This window comes from Vicugna pacos, chromosome 14 (genome assembly GCF_048564905.1).
Source record: "Vicugna pacos chromosome 14, VicPac4, whole genome shotgun sequence".
Taxonomy (NCBI): domain Eukaryota; kingdom Metazoa; phylum Chordata; class Mammalia; order Artiodactyla; family Camelidae; genus Vicugna; species Vicugna pacos.
Window position 1 is genome coordinate 29,931,163 of NC_133000.1, and position 23,360 is coordinate 29,954,522.

At 35.4% G+C, this 23,360-nt stretch overlaps 1 pseudogene; it reads right to left on the bottom strand.

The window, feature by feature from the left end:
- LOC102543853 (kinesin-like protein KIF21A) overlaps positions 1-23,360 on the bottom strand; it is a 53,488-nt pseudogene that overhangs the window by 29,464 nt on the left and 664 nt on the right.

A 23,360-nucleotide genomic window follows, 5' to 3' on the forward strand; every position in this document is an offset into this window, starting at 1 on the left:
GTTTTCCCTTTCCCTTCAATGGGTTTTAGAGATGTTAGTAAAAACATTAGAATAATTAATGTTAATTAGGTTCAGTAAATGAAAAAAGGAATTTAAAAATGTCAAAAGATTTTTTTTCTTAACGAGAGAAAAAATAATAATAAGGGACTCATTCCAAATGGATAAAAATTTTTACATGGTTATAGTGAATGGGATAAATAAAATGGACATTTTTGGATTAAGATACAAGGTTTTGACACTACACTGTGTAAAGTAAAAGAAAAAAAAAAAAAGACAAAGGGATCACCTACTTTTCCAGAACATTAATGTTCAAACAAGTTCTCTTTACTTACCCGAGTTTAAAATGTATATATTTATAGGGCTAGAAAAAAAGTATATATATGTATACATGTATATGTATATGTATATGTATATGTGTGTGTGTGTGTGTGTGTATATATATATATATATGCTTAAAATAATCTCTAAATATTTGGTATCTTTAAATTATAGAGTTCAGCTAAATTAAGTTAAATGATGGTAGTTTATTAAATAGCAATGTCATTTTCAGATAAAATAAGATTAAAATATTAATTACTTAAAATTTGACTTCCTCTTACAGAGAAATTAAGGTGTTTAAAAATATTAATTAATGGTTTGTGCCACCCTGAAATATTCTCTATTATTAAGGAAAACATCTCAGTATCTTAAGAAAGTAAGATGAATGTGTAAAGGAAGATATAAGGAATGAAATTATATTTTGTTAATGGAATATAGTGACTTTGTCCTGAATCTGGTTGCTTCTATATGGAAAAAAAAAAAAAGGTGACAAAATAATATGAGTATAGAAATTTGTGGAAGGTTTGTGGAAGATCCCTGAGAAAAGGGTTTTGTACATGATCAGGACTGGGTAAATTTAGAATAATTTTGGTCAAAGTAAATGTATCTTAATAGTAAGCCTGTACAAGATGAGATTTGGTTTTCTCTTTGTTAAATGGGCAAAGTTTTCTTGAAATATTAATCTGCCTACAGTAACAGATTGTAAACCTACTTAAACTCCTTAAGTGATCTGTTTTGTCTTTACATTTGAAATATTTTCTTTTTAATAAGGACTACATTACATTAACCTATACTTTTATCTAACCAAGTGTTTTAAAACCTTTTAACAAGCTTCCCAAATATCAATTTCTGATTAAAGTTCTTTTGATCTCCCGTTAACTTTGGGATGCTACAGAGGGCCCCTGAAACATCCCAAAGAGAGATTTTAAACTATTGCTTCATTTGATATGTTAACTTACATGGGAATTATTTTCAAGTGAATAATAAATGCTCCTAGGTTATATTGTATAAGAAAATATCATTATAGATATTCCAGAAATTATATGGACTTCCTAGAATTCTGGTGTATCTGAAATGTTACCAGTCATATTTCTGGTTCTTGTGACCAGGTTTCTTAATTGATTACAGTGTAATGGCATTTAACCATGCTTTTAAATCTTTTGTCATTTATAGACAGTTATTGTTTTATTCTGATGATTTTACAAAATGCTTTCTCTTCAAGGAGATTTACTGGCTTCTAATAAATTCAAACTATAGAACTGAACTAAACTGGGTAAGTCATTTTAAAGTTCTAATGAAAACTGATTTAATAAAACTGTTACCAAAAGGATTAGTTACATGGGACTGAGTAAACTGATGAATATGATTATAATTTTAGATTTTGTCTGAAATAATACTGGCTTTTAACCTGTTTCCCAGATATAAAGAAATTCTTCTCCTTAGGCTAGTTAGGATTCACAGCAATTTGATGAATTATACCTATGGAAGCAGACTTGGAACAGTTATCTTTTCTCTCTATCTGATCCCTCCAGAGACTGGAAACTCTTTGGTCCCCAGTGGCTCTTTCAGATAAATTAGGAAGATCATCTCCTTACAGATATAGGAATCTCAAGGTATTTTACGGACCTTAAAGAGAAGACAACTTACCTAAATTTGTAAGGTAAAAATTTATGGTCAGCCCTTGACGTGGCTTTCTTGGCCTTGGGAAACCTTATTAAAATTCTAGCCTGAGACTCCTTATTAGAACTTCCAACACAGCCAATTTAAAAGAGCCTATATGATCAAATAATTAGGCTTAACTTATAAACAAGTTAATATTGATTTGAGTATATTTGATAAAATTGAGGGTAAGTTTAGAGGGAAAAATTTATATTTTATTGGATATTAAATTCTAGTTTTGTTAATTGAGGTCTATATTTACTAAGACACTTCCCAGATCATTTCTTGCTGTTATGTTACATTGCTGCAAAGATTATTTGAATTATTAAAAGGACACTCTAGGTTTGTTTCTGTTTGTTACTTGTTTCAGTAATCTATCCTTGGGTAAAAATCTGATGCCCCATGACCTGCAACCAGGGGATTGTACATACTGGAACAGGCATGACTTAAAAACTGTCTCCAACCTGAATGGAAGGATCCTTTATCAGGTACTCTTATCTAGATCATGCACAGTGAAAGCTAAAGGAAATTGACTTTTGGGTTAATTTCCAGTCCAAAAGAGCCCCTGCAGTGGACTGGACTTTAGATTACTGCTCACCTTTAAACAATGCTCAAATGAAGTAAAAGCTAACAGACCAGGATGAGAAGAGAACACCTGAGGTAGACAGCTGACCCAAGACACTGGAGCAGGCCTGCATAACAATTATTTTGATATTTGCTCTCACTTTTGATTATGAACTAATCCAATTGTTATGTTTATGGTAAATTACCTATGTCTAGTACTTCTGTGTTACCTTGGTGGGTTTCCCTACTCCAACGGTCTAAATAGTTAGCCCTCAGAATTGTTATTCTAAAAAGATATGATAGTTCTGTTTAGGCCACTATTGAGATTACAAGGTGAGAGACCTCACCTGGCCAATTAATTATACCTGCCTTGTGCCTGATCATAAATATGACTTTTGTTACAAGATCACTCAAGCTCAATCAGAAGCACAAGCAAAATGTTAACCCAAAAATGTTACTTCTCAACTATTAAATCCTTACTCATGACTTTTTAAAAGTTACTAGCTGTATTACTTATATCCTGTCCATTTTATAAGATTGTTGTCTCTTCTATTTCCCAATGTGTAACTTGGCCTCCAACAAGATTGATGATGGCTAAACACCATAAAATAATAGATAAAATTTATAACCTTGCATGAAATAATTATAATAGTGTGATTCTAGGTATGGAAATGAGCAATGATGGATAAACATTTCCTGGATCATAATAGATTAGTAAGACAGGTGATCCAGAGAACATTTAATATTAACAGGGCCTGATGAAAAACCTAACACCTTGAGTTGCATGTCAACAGATTCTTCACCTTAACTAGGAATGAGCCTTCCTAGCACTGTGGGACAAAATTGGGCACTAAATGTCTTCCAAAATGTTGGTCGAATTTAGGACCAAGGGGGAGCACTGTAAAGGAAAATACTGCAATGTGAGTGAAAATACTGCAACCATATTAGTAAACAAAGAATGCTGAAACCAAGTCATCAGAGCCTGTCGCCAACCCCCAGTGAGAACAGGCCTCCAGCCCAGCCTCTGCAGCCACTTACAATGGTACCCTTTGAGCAGACACAGAATAAGAAAGGACAGGATACTGGCCCTAGATAGGTAGGTCCTTGTCAAAGGAATGGATTCAGTAAGCCCAAATGTTTGCTTCCTCCCATACATAAAAAAAGCACTTAATTCTTTTACTTGAGATGCCTGGCTTTCTTTAGATAATAAGTAATGTTCTATTGTTCCACCTATGTAGTCTTTGTTGTAAAGCTCCTATATACCCTAGCTCCTCCCCTACCTCTTCCCTCTGAGTAATCTGAGAGGCTGTCATCCTGGCTCAAGTCCTTCCACCAAATAAAACATAACTCTTAACTTTTAGGCTGCACATTTATTTCACTTGACACTTTAAAGCAGCCCCACCTGGGACGTCTCCACTGAATGGGTAGTTCCCAGTATCTTTCAACTAGGTCCCATTCAGCATGTCTCCACTGGGTGGGTATTTCCCCTCAGCACCTTTCAACTGGAGGGCCAGGCACCTTGATACACCACCAAATGAACCTCGGGATCATCAATCAATATGGGAGAGTTAAGAAATAGGAGAGACTCACCCAAATTCATCTTAACTACCCGAGGAGGCGGGTGGGCACAAATGGCCAGTGCTGGTACCAAGGCTCCAGTTCCTCTTATAGTTCAGGTGAAGGAGAGAAGTCTGCTCTGGGTCCCTTTATGGTTGCCAAAACTGTCAACTGAAATAAATGCACAGCCTAAAAGTTAAGAGTTATGTTTAATTTGGCGGGAGAGTCGAGCTCCGAACACTCCCTGAAATTGGTCTGAGAGGCTGTCATCCCGGTCGAGTCCTCTCTCCAAATAAAACATAACTCTTAACTTTAGGCTGCTCAGTTTTTTCAGTCAATATCAATATAAAGAATTAGTGCTTTTCTATGTATGAGACGAAGCAAACATTTAAGCTCGCTGAATTCATTCCTTTGACAAGCATCTAGCTATCTAGGGCCAGTATCCTGTCCTTTCTTATTCTAAGTCTGCTCAGAGGGCACCATTGTGAGTGGCTGAGAGGCTGGGCTTCAGGCCTCTCCTCACTGAGGGGTGGCAGCAACTGCTGATGGCTTGGTTTTAGCATTCTTTGTTTACTGATGTGGTTGAAGTATTCCTTTACATTGCAGTATTTTCGTTCACACTTTACAAGGACAATCTAAAAACAAAGAAGAAAGAGGAAATATTGTCAATATGAACTAAATTAGACTCATTTAACATTAACAATCTTTCTTCTATGAGAAAAAATGAGATAAGGAAACAGTAATTATTCAATTAATGTAAATAGACATCCTAACCCCATCCTTGACACTTTGCAGTGGGTTCAAGGGCAAAGTAGGTGTAATGGATTAGATGAAAGCTAGGGATGCATTATGTGGTATTAAAAAAATTATACAAAATTTTGAAACAGCCATATGAAAAGAGTCTTGCTCCAAATTTCATCTGAATTTTAAACAGCCATCCTTATTCAGCTGCTTCAAAATCTGCTCTTATCTCCTGACAACACTCCATACTCATAAATACACACATTTTTTCCCAGTAGTCACTGATTGATGGATTTTATCTTCAACTCAAAAATATAATCATAAAACCATTGTATTTTGTTTTTCTGACATGCTGAATGTGTAACTATACTTAAGAATTCAATTTACTTCCGGGCAAGATGGCGGAGTAGAAGGACGCTTGTAAGTCACCCTCTCCCACAAATACACCAAGACCCACAACTACAGACACACTCAGCCAACCAGAGCACCTGCGGAACTCCAACAGATCATCGCCCTCTTCAAAACATAAAGACGCCAAAAATCTGGTAGGAGAAAAGGAAAAAAGAAAGAACAAAAGGCAAAGCAGCGCGGGACATGTCCCGCGGGGACGGAGCGGCAAAGGAGGACTGGCACTTGCTCGCTGGGTCACCCCTCTCCAATTGAGAGGCCAGCGGGACAGAGGGGGAGCCTCCAAGGCTCCGATCTGTACAGAGCAGCCCTTGTCTGACAGAACTAAGTTAAATGGGAACAGAGCGTCCCCCTGACACACAGCCTGAGACGTGGGCCGACAGCAGCCGGCAGGGCCAGGCTGCACAAGCCGGGCGGAGGACGGGGGCGGCTGCACGGAGGCAGCTCCAGGGGACTGCAAGGGGCTGGGCGCCGGGGCTGTGGGTGTACAGGACAGAACAACCTGGGCCCTCCATAAAACAGCAAGGTTAATGTGCTCTCGGGGGAAGGGTGCATACCCCAATCTCTGAAAACCCGCGGAAACTTTTCAGGGGAAGAGGGGAGGGGCCCAGGCAGAGCCGCCATATTCTCCGGCGCTTAACACCCAGGTGGGGGCAGAGGCAAAACCTGCGTCCGCACCGAAGGGCTTAGCAGCCTCAAGGGCCAGACTGAGAAGGGCCTACAGCCCTGGGCAGATAGGATCCTTCCATTCTGGTCCCCCAGAGAACTTGCTCCACAAAGACAAACAAGCAGCTGGATCTTGGCTCGGAGTAAGGACGAGGCTGCCCCTCGGTCTTTCCCGAGCCCACGCGCGGAGCGCGACCAGGGCTGAGCGCCGAAAGGGGCGGAGCGCAAACAGGGCGGAGCGACGGCCTGGGCGGAGCGCCGGCCAGGGCGGAGCGCCGGCATAGAGCGCGCAGCCACACAGAGCAGCGGAGCTACAGGCGGCGCAGGCAGGGGGAGAGCGGCCCCCCGCCTGTCGGGCAGGAACACAACCCCTGACCGAGTTGCTGGGAGGGGGCACGAACTGCCCTCCTGCCTGGCCAGTCGGCAACATCTGACTGCGGCATCCGGAGGGGCAGTGACCCGCCCGCCCGCAGCAGAGGAGAGCTGCACCTGACCCCGTGTTAGGAGGTGGCGCGGTCGGCTTGCGGACAGGTGCTGGAAACAGCACAGAAGAGGGCGCCAACGGAGGGCCTCTGAAAACAGCAAGCTGAGCTTCCAAAACAGGATGAAGACAGAAGGACTTCACATTAAAAGCACACAGACTCCAGGAGAACACCGACAACCCCCCCATTTTTTTTTTGTTTGTTTTTTTGTTTTGTTTTTTTTTGTTTTTGTTTTTGTTTTGTTTTTAATCTGTTTTTACCTGTTCTATTTTCAATTACTCTTTTAATTTTTACTTCTTAATTCATTTCTATTTCTCTTGGGTTTTGATGTCCTGTTATTGATTAGACACAGGCTTCAAACACATACATTAATCTCCCACAACCCTTTTTTTTTTTTAAAGGTTTTAAAAGGACGTCTCCTCCCGATTAATACTCTGCTTCAACCCGCTCTTCTATTATTCATTATACATTGTTTTCAAACCCTCTTTCTCCCTTCTTTTAAAAATCTTTCTCTCTCTCTCTTATTTTTTCTCTTTTTTTTTCTTTTTTTCTTTTTTCTTTTTTTCCCTAAGTTCTATTACTAAATATGCATTAAATAGATAAAATCCGTAAGATCCAAAATAGACAACTGATACTCCATAAACCACACTGCCAGAAAGGTATGAGCAAGATGAAGCAGAGAAACCTTTCCCAATTAAAAGAACAAGAGGAATCCCCTGAAAGAAAGCTCAATGAAATAGACATCGATAGCCTACTAGATCAAGATTTCAAAAAAGGAGTGATCAAATTGCTGAAGGAATTAAAAGAGATAATGCTTAGAGAAATAAAAAATGTCAAAAATGAAATAAAAGCTATAAAGAAGAGCTAAGCAAAATGGAAAAACTCATTGACAGAGATGAGGAATGATCTAACAGCTGTGAAAAGCCGACTAGTTAATGCAGAGGAACAAATTAGTGATATAGAAGACAGGGCAACAGAAAGCACCCATTCAGAAGAACTACAAGATAAGCAAATAAAAAATAATGATAATAGCATAAGGGACCTATGGGATAATATAAAGCGTCCCAATCTTCGCATAATAGGGGTCCCAGAAGGGGAAGAAGGATCAAAGGGAATTGAAAAGGTTTTTGAAGAAATCATGACTGAAAACTTCCCAAACTTACAGAAGAAATCAAATATCCAAGTACAGGAAGCTCAGAGGGCCCCAAACAGGAAGAACCCAAATAGACACACACCAAGACATATCATAATCAAGATGGCCAGAGTCAAGGATAAAGAAATGATTCTAAAGGCAGCAAGAGAAAAGCAAAGAGTGAACTACAAGGGAACCCCCGTAAGGCTCTCAGCTGATTTCTCTACACAAACACTACAGGCCAGAAGGGAGTGGCAAGATATATTCAAAGCTCTGAATGAAAAAAAGATGCAGCCTAGGATACTTTATCCAGCAAGGCTATCCTTTAGGAGAGAAGGAGAAATAAAGAGTTTCACAGACAAAAAAAAGCTGCAGGAGTTTAGCAACAATAAACCCATGCTAAAAGAAATATTGAAAGGGCTATTCAAAATAGAAACGCAGCAGGATGCTACAGAAATGAGAAATGTACAACTGGAAAGGTGATAACTCATGAATTACAAACAAAGAAAACACAAAATTATTAAAGAAGACATACAAATTACTGAGAGTGGGAGAGGGAGGCAGGGAAATATAGAATTTTTTTTCTTTATTTTTAAAATTTTTTTAACAGTAGGATGGGTTTGAGATCATGTTATTATCAGTTTATTAAAAACGGATATAGGTTAATAGATTTACATTAAAGGGTAACCAGAATTCAAAAATTTACATGGGAGTCACAAAAATTAAATAAAATCCATGATAATACAAAGGAAAATTACCAAACCACAAAAGGAAGAAGAAAGGAACAAAGAGGATATACCAATTCAACTGCAAAGATAAGTTCAAAATGGCAATAAACACACATCTATCATTAATTACTCTAAATGTTAATGGACTAAATGCTCCAGTCAAAAGACATAGAGTGGCAGAGTGGATAATAAAGCAAGAACCTTCAATATGCTGCATACAAGAGACCCACTTTTGGGAGAAGGACACATATAGACTGAGAGTGAAAGGATTGGAAAGGATATTCCATGCAAATGGAAAAGCCAAAAAAGCAGGTGTTGCAGTACTGATTTCAGACAAAATAGACTTTAAAACAAAGGCCATAAAGAAAAATAAAGAAGGACATTTTATAATGATTAAAGGAGTGATACAAGATGAAGATATTACGCTCGTAAATATATATGCACCCAATATAGGAGCACCTAAGTACATAAAAGAATTACTAACAGAGATAAAGGGGGATATTGATGGGAATACAATCATAGTTGGAGATTTTAACACTGCATTAACATCACTAGACAGATCTTCCAGACAGAAAATAAACAAGGCAACAGAGAAATTAAATACTACAATAGAAAAACTAGATTTGGTGGATACTTTCAGAGCATTACACCCCCAAAAAAAAGAATATAAATTCTTCTCAATTGCACATGGAACATTTTCCAGGATCGATCATGTACTTGGACACAAAAGAAACCTCAACAAATTTAAGAAGATAGAAATTATCTCAAGCAGCTTTACTGACAACAATGCCATGAAACTGGAAATCAACAACAGAGAAACAAAGGAGAAAAGAAGAAAAGCATGGAGATTAAACAATATTTTATGGAAAAAACAATGGATCAATGAGGAAATCAAAGATGAAATTAAAAAATACCTTGAGACAAATGATAATGAAAGCACAACCACTCAAAACCTATGGGACACAGCAAAGGCAAGTGCTAAGAGGGAAGTTTATAGAGATACAGGCCATCCTCAAAGAGGAAGAACAATCTCAAATAAACAAGTTAACCCACCACCTGAATCATTTAGAAAAAGAAGAACAAAAAGCCCCAAAAGCAGCAGAAAGAAAGAAATAATAAAGATCAGAGAGGAATTAAATGCAATAGAGATTCACAAGACCATAGAAAAAATCAACCAAACCAAAAGCTGGTTTTTTGAAAAAGTAAATAAAATCGACATACCTCTGGCCAAACTCACAAAGAAGAAAAAAGAGAGAGCACAAATTAGCAAAATAAGAAAGGAAAATGGAGAAATTACAACAAACAAAAGAGAAATACAGAATATCATACGAGAATATTATGAAAAACTATGGAAACAAACTGGATAACCTAGAGGAGATGGACATGTTTCTGGAAACATACTGTCCACCAAAACTGAATCAAGAAGAAACTGAACACTTGAACAATCCGATCACTAGAAAGGAAATAGAAATAGCAATTAAAAACCTCCCTACACATAAAAGTCCAGGACCGGATGGCTTCACCGGGGAATTCTACCAAACATACAAAGAACTCATACCAGTCCTTCTCAAACTCTTCCAGACGATTGAAAAGGAGGGAAGACTCCCAGACTCATTCTATGAAGCCACCATCACCCTGATAACAAAACCAGGCAAAGACACTACAAAAAAAGAGAATTATAGGCCAATATCACTGATGAACATAGACGCCAAAATCCTCACCAAAATTTTAGCAAATAGAATCCAACAACACATAAAAAAGATTATACATCATGACCAAGTGGGGTTCATCCCAGGGACACAAGGCTGGTTCAACATACACAAATCAGTCAATGTAATACATCACATCAACAAGAGAAAGGACAAAAACCACATGATCATCTCAATCAATGTAGAAAAAGCATTTGATAAAATTCAACACCCATTTATGATAAAAACTCTCGCCAAAGTGGGTATAGAGGGAACATATCTCAACATAATAAAGGCTATATATGACAAACCTATAGCCAGCATTGTTCTCAACGGTGAAAAACTCAAAAGCTTCCCACTAAAATCTGGGACAAGACAAGGATGCCCACTATCACCAATCCTATTCAATATAGTCCTGGAAGTCCTAGCCACAGCAATCAGGCAAGAGAAAGAAATAAAAGGGATCCAAATTGGAAAAGAAGAGGTAAAAGTGTCATTATATGCTGACGACATGTTACTATATATAGAAAACCCTAAAAGGTCCACAAAAAAGCTACTAGAGCTGATCGAAGAATTCAGCAAGGTAACAGGTTACAAAATTAATGTTCAAAAATCAGTTGCCTTTCTTTACACTAACGATAAACCAACAGAAAAAGAAAGTAAAGAAACAATCCCCTTTAAAATAGCACCCAAAGTAATAAAATATCTGGGAATAAATCTAACCAAGGAGGTGAAATTATTATAAACAGAAAACTATAAACCACTGATGAAGGAAATTAAAGAAGACTTTAAAAAATGGAATGATATTCTATGCTCTTGGATTGGAAGAATCAATATTGTTAAAATGGTCACACTGCCAAAGGCAATCTACAGATTTCATGCAATCCCTATCAAATTACCCAGGACATATTTCACAGAACTAGAACAAATCATAATAAAATTTATATGGAACCATCAATGACCTAGAATTACTAAAGTATTACTGAAGAGAAAGAAAGAGGCTGGAGGAATAACTCTCCCAGACTTCAGACAATTCTATAGAGCTACAGTCATCAAGACAGCATGGTATTGGTACCAAAACAGACATATGGACCAATGGAACAGAATAGAGAGCCCAGAAATGAACCCACAAACTTTTGGTCAACTCATCTTCGACAAAGGAGGCAAGAATATACAATGGAATAAAGACAGTCTCTTCAGCAAATGGTGTTGGGAAAACTGGACAGCAGCATGTAAAACAATGAAGCTAGAACACACCCTTACACCATATACAAAAATCAACTCAAAATGGATTAAAGACTTAAACATAAGGCAAGATACAATAAACCTCCTAGAGGAAAACATTGGCAAAACATTATCTGACATACATTTCATAAATTTTCTCCTAAAAGTAATAAAAGCAAGAATAAACAAATGGGACCTAATGAAACTTACAAGCTTCTGCACAGCAAAGGAAACCAGAAATAAAACAAGAAGAAAACCTACGCAATGGGAGAAAATTTTTGCAAGTGAAACTGACAAAGGCTTGATCTCCAAAATATATAAGCAGCTCACACGACTCAATAAGGAAAAAATAAACAACCCAATCCAAAAATGGGCAGAAGACCTAAACAAGCAACTCTCCAAGGAAGACATACAAATGATCAAAAAGCACATGAAAAAATGCTCAATATCACTAATTATCAGAGAAATGCAAATCAAAACTACAATGAGGTATCACCTCACACCAGGCAGAATGGCCGTCATTCAAAAATCCAAAAATGACAAATGCTGGAGAGGCTGTGGAGAAAGGGGAACCCTCCTACACTGCTGGTGGGAATGCAGTTTGGTGCAGCCACTATGGAAAACAGTGTGGAGGTTCCTCAAAGGACTAGGAGTAGACTTACCATATGACCCAGGAATCCCACTCCTGGGCTTGTACCCAGAAGGAAATCTACTTCAGGATGACACCTGCACCCCAATGTTCATAGCAGCATTATTTACAATAGCCAAAACATGGAAACAACCTAAATGTCCATCAACAGGTGACTGGATAAAGAAGAGGTGGTATATTTATACAATGGAATACTACTCAGCCATAAAAACCGACAACATAATGCCATTTGCAGCAACATGGATGATTCTAGAGAATGTCATTCTAAGTGAAGTAAGCCAGAAAGAGAAAGAAAAATACCATATGAGATCGCTCATATGTGGAATCTAAAAAACAAAAACAAACAAAAACAAAGCATAAATACAGGACAGAAATAGACTCATGGACAGAGAATACAGACTTGTGGTTACCGGGGGGGAGGTAGAGGGTGGGAAGGAATAGACTGGGACTTCAAAATTATAGAATAGATAAACAAGATTACACTGTATAGCACAGGGAAATATACACAAAATTTTATGATAAATCACAGAGAAAAAAATGTGACAATGAGTGTGTATATGTCCATGAATGACTGAAAAATTGTGCTGAACACTGGAATTTGACACAACACTGTAAAATGATTATGAATCAATAAAAAATGTAAAAAATAAGAGAAAGAAACCAGATTATAAAAAAAAAGAATTCAATTTAGCTTGAATCAGTAGAAATTTATATTTGTACAGAACAAAGTTCTTTTAATGGGGGAACTACTTGCCATTATTCACAATGATAAGTTCTAGCTAGACTCTTACATGTCCCTCATAGACAATGAGCAAAAATGTTTGCTGATTAAACTGAGTCTTGGAACATCCCTAAATGCTAAAAAAAATTTAACTAGCTCCCCAAATTCCTATACATGCTTTTTTCTCATCTTCCTAGTCTCATTGACCATTGTCATGTATAGTCTACCTTTCAATTCAATTGGATTGTTTCCAAGCTCACTTTTTTTTTAAGGATTAGGTTTATTCATTTATTTCTGATTGGAAGGGGTACTGGGGATTGAATTTAGGACCTCATATACGTTAAGTGTGTGCTGTACCACTTGAGATATACTGCCTCCCACTCACCCACCAAATTCACTTCTGCCTCCACATCTCTGCTTATGCTCTTCTCTGATCTTGGTTGCCAGTCCTTACCTGTCAACAGCAACAATCCTGTAAGGTTCATCCTAAATACCTCCTTATCAAAGCTTTCCTTATTTTTTACAGCTTGTCATAATCTCTCCCTTTTCTGAAACCCCCGAAACTCTTAGTCTACAACTTTTCAAATCATTAAGAGTTGATTTTTTAGTGGCCTGTCATTTTACCGAAGGGGTTAAGAGCACAGGTTTGGAGATGAATACACCTCGGTTTCTAATCCTGGCTCTTCCACTTTCTAGCTAAGTTTATCTGGGGAAATTATTTAATTTCTTGAATCTTCAGTTTCTTCATCTGTAAAATAAGTATGCAATATGTATATTATTGGGGTGGTTGTGAGAATTAAGTGAGATGTAATTTGTATACTGTCCAGCACAGCCTCTGACATACAGGAACAGCTCAAGAAATGGTTGCCACTACCCACCTTACTCTCTTTGTCACACTGTACACTGCAATGGCCTTTCATAGATTTTTAAGCAGCCTGCATTACTAAGCTCGAGGCTTTGCATACATCAGATGCTCAACTACCAAAGAGAGATGTATCCCCTCACCATTCTATTCACATCACATCAACAGAGGTTTCAATTTCTTACCAACCATCCAGTGATTTTTATATTTTATATAATTCAGGGGTTGAACCTGATTATCTCTCAGATTCTTATGAGTCTTAAGCAGTTTGACATTTTTTCAAAACTTGTTCAATGCAATCATTTTTTGAAAGATCTCTTACATATCCACAAAACATAACAACTAGCACTTTTTGATCCAGTGAAGAGAAGATCATCAGTAGCATCTACACAGAGCACAGCTGTTGTGTGCCCTTCAACTTTGTGCACACACTGAAATGGGGGCTTTCTGATTCATTTTGAAGCTGGAAGTGGGTTGATTGTGCCCCTGAGCTGGCAGAAAACTAAACAGAGCTTAATTTCAGTAGCTGTATCATGAAACTACTTTTAATTTTTTTCTCTGACTTTAAGAAGTCTTTCCAAATAATTAGTAATGAAATCCATACTGCTCCCTTGTCTCATTTTTTAAGCAAAGGGACACAGAGTGAAACAGTAAAAGCAGTGATGGTGTGCACCAACTAATCAGGTGTCAGCTAGAAGATGCATTCTGCAAAAAGCAAAGCCAGTGCTGCATCTGGATTTTCTTACTAGTAATTTCATCTCTTTCAAGTTTAATGAAGTAATATTGGAGCTGTTCAAGTATAGTGAATTCTGACAGGTAAGAAAGTATAAATGATGGTTAACTGGGAGATGTGACTCTGTCAGGCTGGAGTATAATTCTATGTCAAAAAAGACATTCTGGAGAAAGTATAACACATATCACCTAAAATACTAAGAAAGCAAATTTAAAACCAATTTGAAGAAATATAAGAATATTTTATAGACAGAAATTCTAAAGGGATAATGGCTCAAAAATAGCAAAAACTTTCCAAAACTCTTAACAGTGTCAAAGAGAAAAAAAAACTTAAGAGTAAAATTTTAAGAGAACAGTGAATCTCTTTAGGGAAATTTCTGATAAATTTAAGATTTCTGAAGTTTCTGCTTTATGCCATTGGACTATCAACTATGGAAATAGAAAGTTTATCAAAACACTGTCCCTGTCCTAAAGGAATTTAAGACGGGATCTGAATTGAAATAAATGTATGAGGAAAACTAAAGATGAGTGTGAAATAAGACATAATAAATATGTAAGTTGAATGTAACTGCTTCAGAGCAGGAAGAAAAATGTTGAAATATGCCCGTTATCTAAGACAGATGGCATAATATTAGAGCAGATACAGGCATAAAACAAAGCTATCTGTTTCCATCTTCTTGATGAATGAGAACAACCTTCATGATGCAAGGGGCAGGAGTAATTAAGAAGAAATGTAAGCCTAAGATAAGTTAGAACTGATAATGAAGACCTATTCAGTGAGTTCAAGTACTTCTGTTTCTGAAATATTATGTCACAGGGTTTTGAAAGTATATACCATTGCAGAGGCAAAATCATTTTTGGTACACTGGATCAATAAAGGGGATAAAATACATAGACTCAATTTTCTATAAAGGAGAAAAATAGTGGACTTCAGAGATTACAGATGGGTAACTCTTGTTGAGTCTCACAGAGGAAAACATTAAATAATTATAAACACTTAAATGCACATATAAATACTCATATATAAGAGATTACATGAGTTCACTAACCTCGTGGGGAAGTTCTTTGTAGAATTAATAGGCAGCATATTAGGGGAATGTCATATTCACAATATATGTTGACTCCAGAATTGTCCATACAAAAAGCTTTTCAAATGACATCCCTTTAGATAAGGTAAGTAAAACACTATTGTAAGTAAGGTAGTTCCATCAGTGGCTGAAGAATCACACCTAAAGAGTCCATGTTCCTGTCAGTCTGGAAAGAGGTCTTCAATATCAAGCAATCTTTCCTCAGAAACAAAGAAAGACATGGCATGTTTATTAAATTGACATATGAGATGCACTGCCAAGAAAAATTATGAACATAATTCATTTAAGTACATACCTAGCACTAAAATATTCAATGAAAAAAATTAAGAATAAAATGTAAGTTTAAGATAGAAGAGAATTCTCCAAGTAGGAAAGGGGCTTAATTTTACAAGCTAAAGAAATTTGTTTATTGATATCAGATCAATTGCTTAACAATTTTTAATTCCTCTACCAACATTTTCAATGACTTGTGCAATAGAAGTAAATATTTCAGAAGAAAGCAAAAGAGTTAATATATTCTGCTGAGGCCACATCTGGAATGAGGTTGAGCTCTGGATGCCACATTCTAAGAAGAACTCTGAAAAATGGGAGATTATCCAAAACTGTGGAAGCAGAAAGAATCCTAGACTGTATATCAGGAAGAGATAAATCTAAAACTATTGAGATGATAAGAGAACCTTAATTAGAGTATACAAAAGCACAGTTAAATGGCTGAATATTTAAAAGATCTGTCACATACCCACAAAAAGATGTGCTGGATTAATTCTACTACAGCTCAAGAGGGCTGAAGAAAGACCAATGAATAGAAATTTAAAGGAGGTAAATTTAGGCTCAGGATTTTTAAAAATCCTTTATTTTTAGGGTTTAGTTATAATGATTTCAAAAAATGAAGGGAGTTCCTCATTACTAGAAATAATACCAGGAACTGTTATCACATAGATGTATAATGACAAAATCCAAAGTATTATTTGCATACATTCATCAATTTGAGATTTTTGAAACAAATGCTCAGTAACTTGTTGGTAATCTAAGAATTTAACCAAAACTGAAATGTGAGCCAAACCTCCTCAAAAGTCTGAATCTGCCATTTCAAAATCTTAACTGATGTGGGGTTTAAAAGCTATGAACTGAAGCCATCAAATTATAACTATTTTTTCACTTTGAAAAGTTATGATCTAATACACAGTCAACTACTACTGTTATTTCAAAAACAGAATATGTATGTATGTATGTATGCATATTCTAAGAAGGTGACTATAAAGAAAAAAAATGTTAACAGCCTAAGAGTTGTATGATCTGCATTTAATGACACAAATCATCCTAAGGGGAAAGAAACTAAACAGCACCCTCAGTTATATAATATGTCCAAAAACTTTCCTTCATTCAGTTTATTATTTATCCTAAGAATCTATTAAGTGTTCCCTTCATGACATAACATCCAACATAATTCTGTCATGTCAAAGGTGCAATATTACAAAAGTAAATATTTGCCTACAGTGTATAGTCTAGAGACCAGTATGTCTCTTTTTCATTCTTACATGTTTTATTTCTTCAGACCTTTGAATAAAAATTATTTCAACATTAAATAAAGCATTTTATTCATTAGATACTGGAAAATACTCTCATATTCAGAATATTAGGATTAATGTTTTATAGAGATTACGTTATATCAAAAATTATAGAAAAATATAGAAATGGGAAACATACATCCATGGTATTTCTTTTCTATTAATCTATTCACATTCTGCAATATGTAAGTCAACTTTAAAATTGTTTAAGTTATGGTTAAATATTGCAAATTTACACAACAGATCTGATCAGAAGGGGAAAAAATGCTTATTTTTGTTCCATGCAAAACGAGTAAAGTCTTGTAATGCTGTGAATGTGTGAATGAGATTAATTTCCTCTCCCTTTCCCTGACTACCTTCTGGAGGATCTACTGATGATCAGGAAAATGGCCATAAAACATGGGGAAAAGTACAAAGAGAAAGGAGACAAAATGACTAGTAGAAAGAGGAAATGATAGAAAGAAAAAGAAATTAAGGGTCCAAAAAAAATCCATAACACGCAAACAATGCAACACTGTTATTTCTAAAATAGCATTTACTAGTTAAAAATATTTTATTTTTTAAAAACTCTTTTTCTTTCTATTTCTATACTTTAGGTACCATAGTATTCTTTTTCCCCAGCATACCTTTTTTCATCACAAAACCTGACATAAACTTCTCATTTGAAATCAATAAACCAACATGAAAAAATACCTTATTCACCTCCCACACTTTAAGGAGGCAACATTCATTGAGGAAATTAATTTTCATAGAACTAAATTTCTTTTAAAGAAAACTTTTAGATTATAGACAGAAAACAAATAGCACACTTTTTTGTTATTATACAAAAAAGTCTGCCACTATTTTGTCTGAAAGTTATGATCACAAAAATATATTTTATATAAAAATTTATGGTTAAAAATATTAGTGTGTTGACATTTACCAGTTACCAGTTATGAATGCAACAAAAATGAGACTTCCTTAAATTTTCTAGGAAGGCACTTTGGAACATCACTGAAAGACCAGAAAGTAGGAAAGACATGAAGTCCCTGTGTACCTCCAACAGAGAAGAGTCACTTTCATCATGCCTACAGGGAAAGAGTCAGAATTATGAAGAGAAATAATGCAGGTGTTAAAAGGCAGACTCTGAGGCTGAACTGATTCAATAGTATGAATAATAGAAACACAGAAAACACTTCCTTTAACGGGCCCTGCTTTCCTATTTGTGATGGATAACAGCAAATTCAATATACACCTAAATTAGGTAAAATATTTTGTTCTTATATTTTCTACCAAGATTTGGGGACAAAAACTTTCTGTTACTGATACATGGAACCCATCTGTCCTCGCTTTCTAACATGTAGGCCCTGAAGAGGAACACCATCAGGTAAATGAAATCCATCACTTCAGGGTGCTTTTTAATCTGACTAGTACTAGAAAACTTTTCATTTCAATAACCATTAATGAATTTCATTCCTCTTGATAATTACTTTAGAGCCTCATATGAAAGTTACACAAATACATGTCTGCATGGAGAGCGAATCAGTCAAAATTTAATAACCTTTGATTTAACTCATCTCAAAAATGTGGAGGTCTTCTGCATAGTCAGTCCCTCAGTAACAGCTGGGAGGATTTGGTGGTATTTTAAAAATAGGTGAGCCATTCCTGTCAGACTGACCCTGAATCCTCCAGGACTGACAGTAAGTCTGTTTACTGTGATACTAAATATTTAGTGTGCAGTATCATATAATAGGCTTGGGAAGAATGAGGACAGAGTGAGTGCTGGCATGTCATGCCATCAGAAACAATGTGTGGGACCTAACTTCTAGCAGGTGAGACATGCTAGTCTCATAAAGGAGCCCAAAGAAAGTGATTCAAAAGGTAGGTGAAGGTTTGGGGTAGTCAGTTATTCTAAGTTTTAATTTATAGAGATGACAATGCAGTAAAATGATTGGTAGCTTGTAAGCTATTTCAGTAAAAAAAAATGGAACTATGATTAGACTATCACGATTATCAAAACACTGACAGAAAATTTTATGACTGTAAATAAAAGGTAGACAAAATTTAGTAATTCTTCATATCACTAGTGAAAATGGACCTCCTAAAGACATTCCTAATGCTCTACTCTTTTCTCAATTAAATGAGAGGTATGATTTAACAATGTTCAAGAGTCTTTTAATATTTGTTTTTAAATTTAAAAAAAATCACCTAACTAGATCATTTTAAAGACATATCATCTACTGATTAAACTATGTTAAAATCTAGTCAAGAATTTTTTCCATAAATTAAGTAGATTAAAGGTTATTTCAAAATAATGTTATATCTCTCTGTCTACAGAGCCATTTAGTATGATCAAAACATGCCAGACAGATCTTAAACAGTATCTGTAAATTTCAAAATCGTTGATATATATAGGAAGATTATAACATAGAAACAAATTGGTGTTGGAGACTGGATATCAAGTACATACCTCCACAATGTTATAATTCAAAATCAAAGTAGACAAGTTAGAGTTAATAAATACCTTATGGCAACACCGTTACTATGAAATTCTTACAAAAGAGATTCTGGCTCAATTTAGGAATATTTTTTCACTTCAAATTGAATGAAAATTATATTTTCTATACCCCTCCAACTTTTCTTCCCCAACAGCCCACCCTGAGTTCTACCTCCTCTGCCCATAATGGTACTCTTTTTTTCCAAGAACTCAATGACTCAAGTTTTGTGATGGACTTGTGGAACAACTAAATGGTAACAACATGTTACACATTTGTGACATGGTCTCTGTAAGCTGTTATTTCCACCAAAGGTAAAAACAGTTTGCCTATTTTCAATGCAGGCTATCGGATTAGAGGCTTTTATGGGCTCAATGAAGGTGAAGAATACCAAGAAATTTCAACTTCAAGTGATCGCAAAAGATATTTCAATTCTAATTGACTTGCAAAAGGAAAAGACAAGGCAAGTGCTGAAGTGGAGCAATGCAAATCTACAGCAGGGAATAATGTTCAGCAGGAAAATAAATCCACCTAATTTTGTGTATAAGGTTCATTTTCCATTGGAAAAACATGAAAAATACAGCAAGAGTTCACAAGTCAGACTCCATCTCCCACACAGAGAGAAAGCTAAATGTTTTTTCTAAATTGTATTGAAAGGTTCAGGAATGTTATAATCAATAGTTGGGACTCTTTTACATAATGACTTACTTATCCTGATGAAGTGGTGTGTTTCCCTGAGAAACAGTAAGACAATTAAAAACATTCAGTTCGTTTCGGGGCTGGCTTGGTGGGGAAGAAGGAGGTGAAAGAGTAGCCTCTGAGGTTCCAGAATCTGAGCAACAAGGAAAAAAAAAGTTAAATAGGTGGCTTTAGTTGGCTTTTGTTTGTTAGAAATGTTAAAAGAAACATGCTTTAAAAAAAAAAAAAGTTCTCATTAAAGGATTCCTTCCTTCCTTCCTTTCTTCCTCTTTTCGTTTTTCATAAGATAAAATGTACTGAGAACAATTTAATTAAATTTTTTTCAAATTTGTAGATACTGACAGGCATATGTAGAATAAATAAACAGGATTATACTGTATAGCACAGGGAAATATATACAAGATCTTGTGATAGCACAGAGTGAAAAAGAATGTGACAATGAATATATGTATGTTCATGCATAACTGAAAAATTGTGCTGTACACTGGAAATTGACACATCTCAATAAAAAAGTGTAAAGAAAAATAATTTCCCACTGGATTGTGTTATATTGGCCTCAAGATGGTACTAAAGAAAAAGTTCTGTCTGCTAAAATCCAAACTCGGTATGAATAAAGCAAGGCAAATTTAAAATTATACAATTTTACAGTTAAGACCAAGAAGCTCACTTTGTAGATGAGGAAACAGACCCTGAGAGATTAAGAGGGATTTCTTATTCAACTGATTAATTCATTTATTTTTAAATTACTATTTGCTCCATCCCCTATATCCTAGTTATTCTTGAGATATTTGATTCAGTAGAAACAGGTAAATTACAACTTTAAATGCAGGAAGCAAGGATGATTAGAATAATTTCCATGACATTCAAGGCAGCTAAATCAGTGGTCAAAGTAGAGAGTATGAATGATGGGAGGGGGTTTGTATAAGATCATTCACTTCAATACAGAAAATACCCAAAAACTTCTCTTTATATTTATTTTATGTTGAAGAAATAGGCTTTGCCAATATTTGAATGGAGATTTCCATTGATACGCTCACTCAAGACCATGTCAGCGATCTACTTGCCATATGCAGCTCGTCAGGTGACCCGAGGGAAATGTGAGTGTGCCACAGGGTAGAAGGGCACAGTGGCTCTAACCAATCCATAACTTTCTGTGTGTTGTGGTGTTGCAATTTACAAATGCCCAGGTAAGTGGACCATCAGATTATATTATATATTGTTAGGCAAACTAACCCTCACAAAACAAACTAACTCACAAAACACACACACAGCTTTTCAAAGATGTCAACAACAAAAAATTAAGGATAATAGCAATTTAAATATGAAAGAACAGTAAGTCCACAAGCCAACAGCTGATTTGGTTGTATTAAGTCAAATCAGTCACAATTCAAGCGAGCCTAAATATGGAAAATTATTTCACTGTTGTCCTTTAGCATCTAAGTGCAGCTGATAATTTTTATACAATCTATCAGATAAAAAAGCATTAGCAACTTACTGTTTTTGTTGCTTCATTTTTGGGTTTTCTGCTTTCTCACATGCCTTTCTCCTTGCTATAGGGGAAGGCTCTGGTGGTTTTTCTGATAGAGATGACTGTCTGGAACTAAGAGATAAAAAGATTTTCTAATCATCTAATTTTAAATATACACATATAACTTTGGCAATTCAACCTAAATTTTTAATAGATTACTAACTAGAATTTGAAAAAGGTTACTTGGGAATAAAAGGTAGAACTAGGATAGAAAAATCTTACACAAGTTATTTTTAATTAATGGGAGCTTGACAACTGTATATTTAATTTTTAAATTGGAAATCTTATCAAAAATATATAAGCCTATTATCTTTGAACATAAACATTCAATGCTATACTGCCAAATAGCTAAAATGAATTTTTAAATTTTAAATGCATTTAAGTTTGATTAAAACTGCTTTAGCTGAAGAAAAATAGCCTTTACTATTTTGCAAGAACAAAAATATTAGAATATCGGAATATGAGAAACAATGAAATTTAATGAATTATTATTACAGAGTCACAAAAGGATACTACAAGTGAGCACAAAAATATTTTACTTAACTAGTATTTAAGCATTAGTTAGCTATATAAATTTTGGTTAAAATATTCTTGTTTTATTATAAGTTTTAAATGTTGAATGATGGCTATATAACTAACAATTTAAGACTGATTTTTGTGTATAGTGGTAATAAATTTTAATTGGAAAGAAATGAAATTTTGCTGTCCTTGGCTAGTTATACTAATAAGGAAAAAAACACTAAAGAATTAGGAAGCAGGATCCTCAGAATGGGCTTACAATGATTCCTACTTGAAAGTGAAAACTGTAACTAAACTTCATGTGCCTGATTTTGCTAACCAGAGGAAATTACATTTTAGAAGTTCTGCATCATTTAAGTCATAAGGCCTACTTAGGTAAATTATTTTATTTTATGCAATAAAAGTCCTGAAGTAATGGGTTATAAAAGTCATTGCACCAGCACATGACCAGCTCTTAAATTTGTACAGAATTACACAAGCATCTTAATTGATGAAAACTTGAAAATAAATCATGTGAATAGACAGTATGTAAAAGATATTTTCCACAACCTGTTATGAATGATAACATTTTTAAAATGAAAAAGTCAAAAAGAAGATATTACCTGAATTCTGGATTCCAGGTCATAGATTTAGTCTTGAAGTTCTAATAGTCTTTATTCATCTGACCGATGAAATGCTGAACACAAGGGAGTTCCTAAAATCTGTTCTCAGTTCTGTATCATTACCTTCACCAAAAGCATTTCTTCTACTGTTATCTTATCAGAAAAACACTGAAGCCATAAGCCATACTGGTTAGCAACCTTTATCAGCAAACTCAATAATTAATCACATAGGCCACCTCAAGCACAAGCAAGAAAGTTCTTCCATCGTTAAAATTAATTTTGGAAATAAAGCTTACTAAATGGAAGACAATGAAAATACCTTCATCAGATGAAGAAAGTTATGTGAAACATATTCAAGTTGGGGGCAGGGGATTTGTTATATTTTATATTTGCATAGTCATCTAGTATGTGCCACAATTTTGGGCACTATTTCTCAATGCAGTCATGTGTTCATCCAATAAATCATTTGCTAGATCATATGTGAGGGTTAGTTTGAAAAAAGTCATTAAAAATCCTTACTAGTGAATGACTGATGTAGTTTTAATACAACTAACAAAAAATACACACACACACACTGGCCTATGTAGGAAAATTATTCTTCTCAAAATAATTATGAACAATTTCTAAATAAAATCTGTTTTGAATAGAATGTTTCTTGTTCAGATTATCACAGATAGAAAGTGTTCTCTCCTTCAACTCTTTAATAATACAGTAACAATACTTTGTGTATACACTCATCCCAGACATGCAA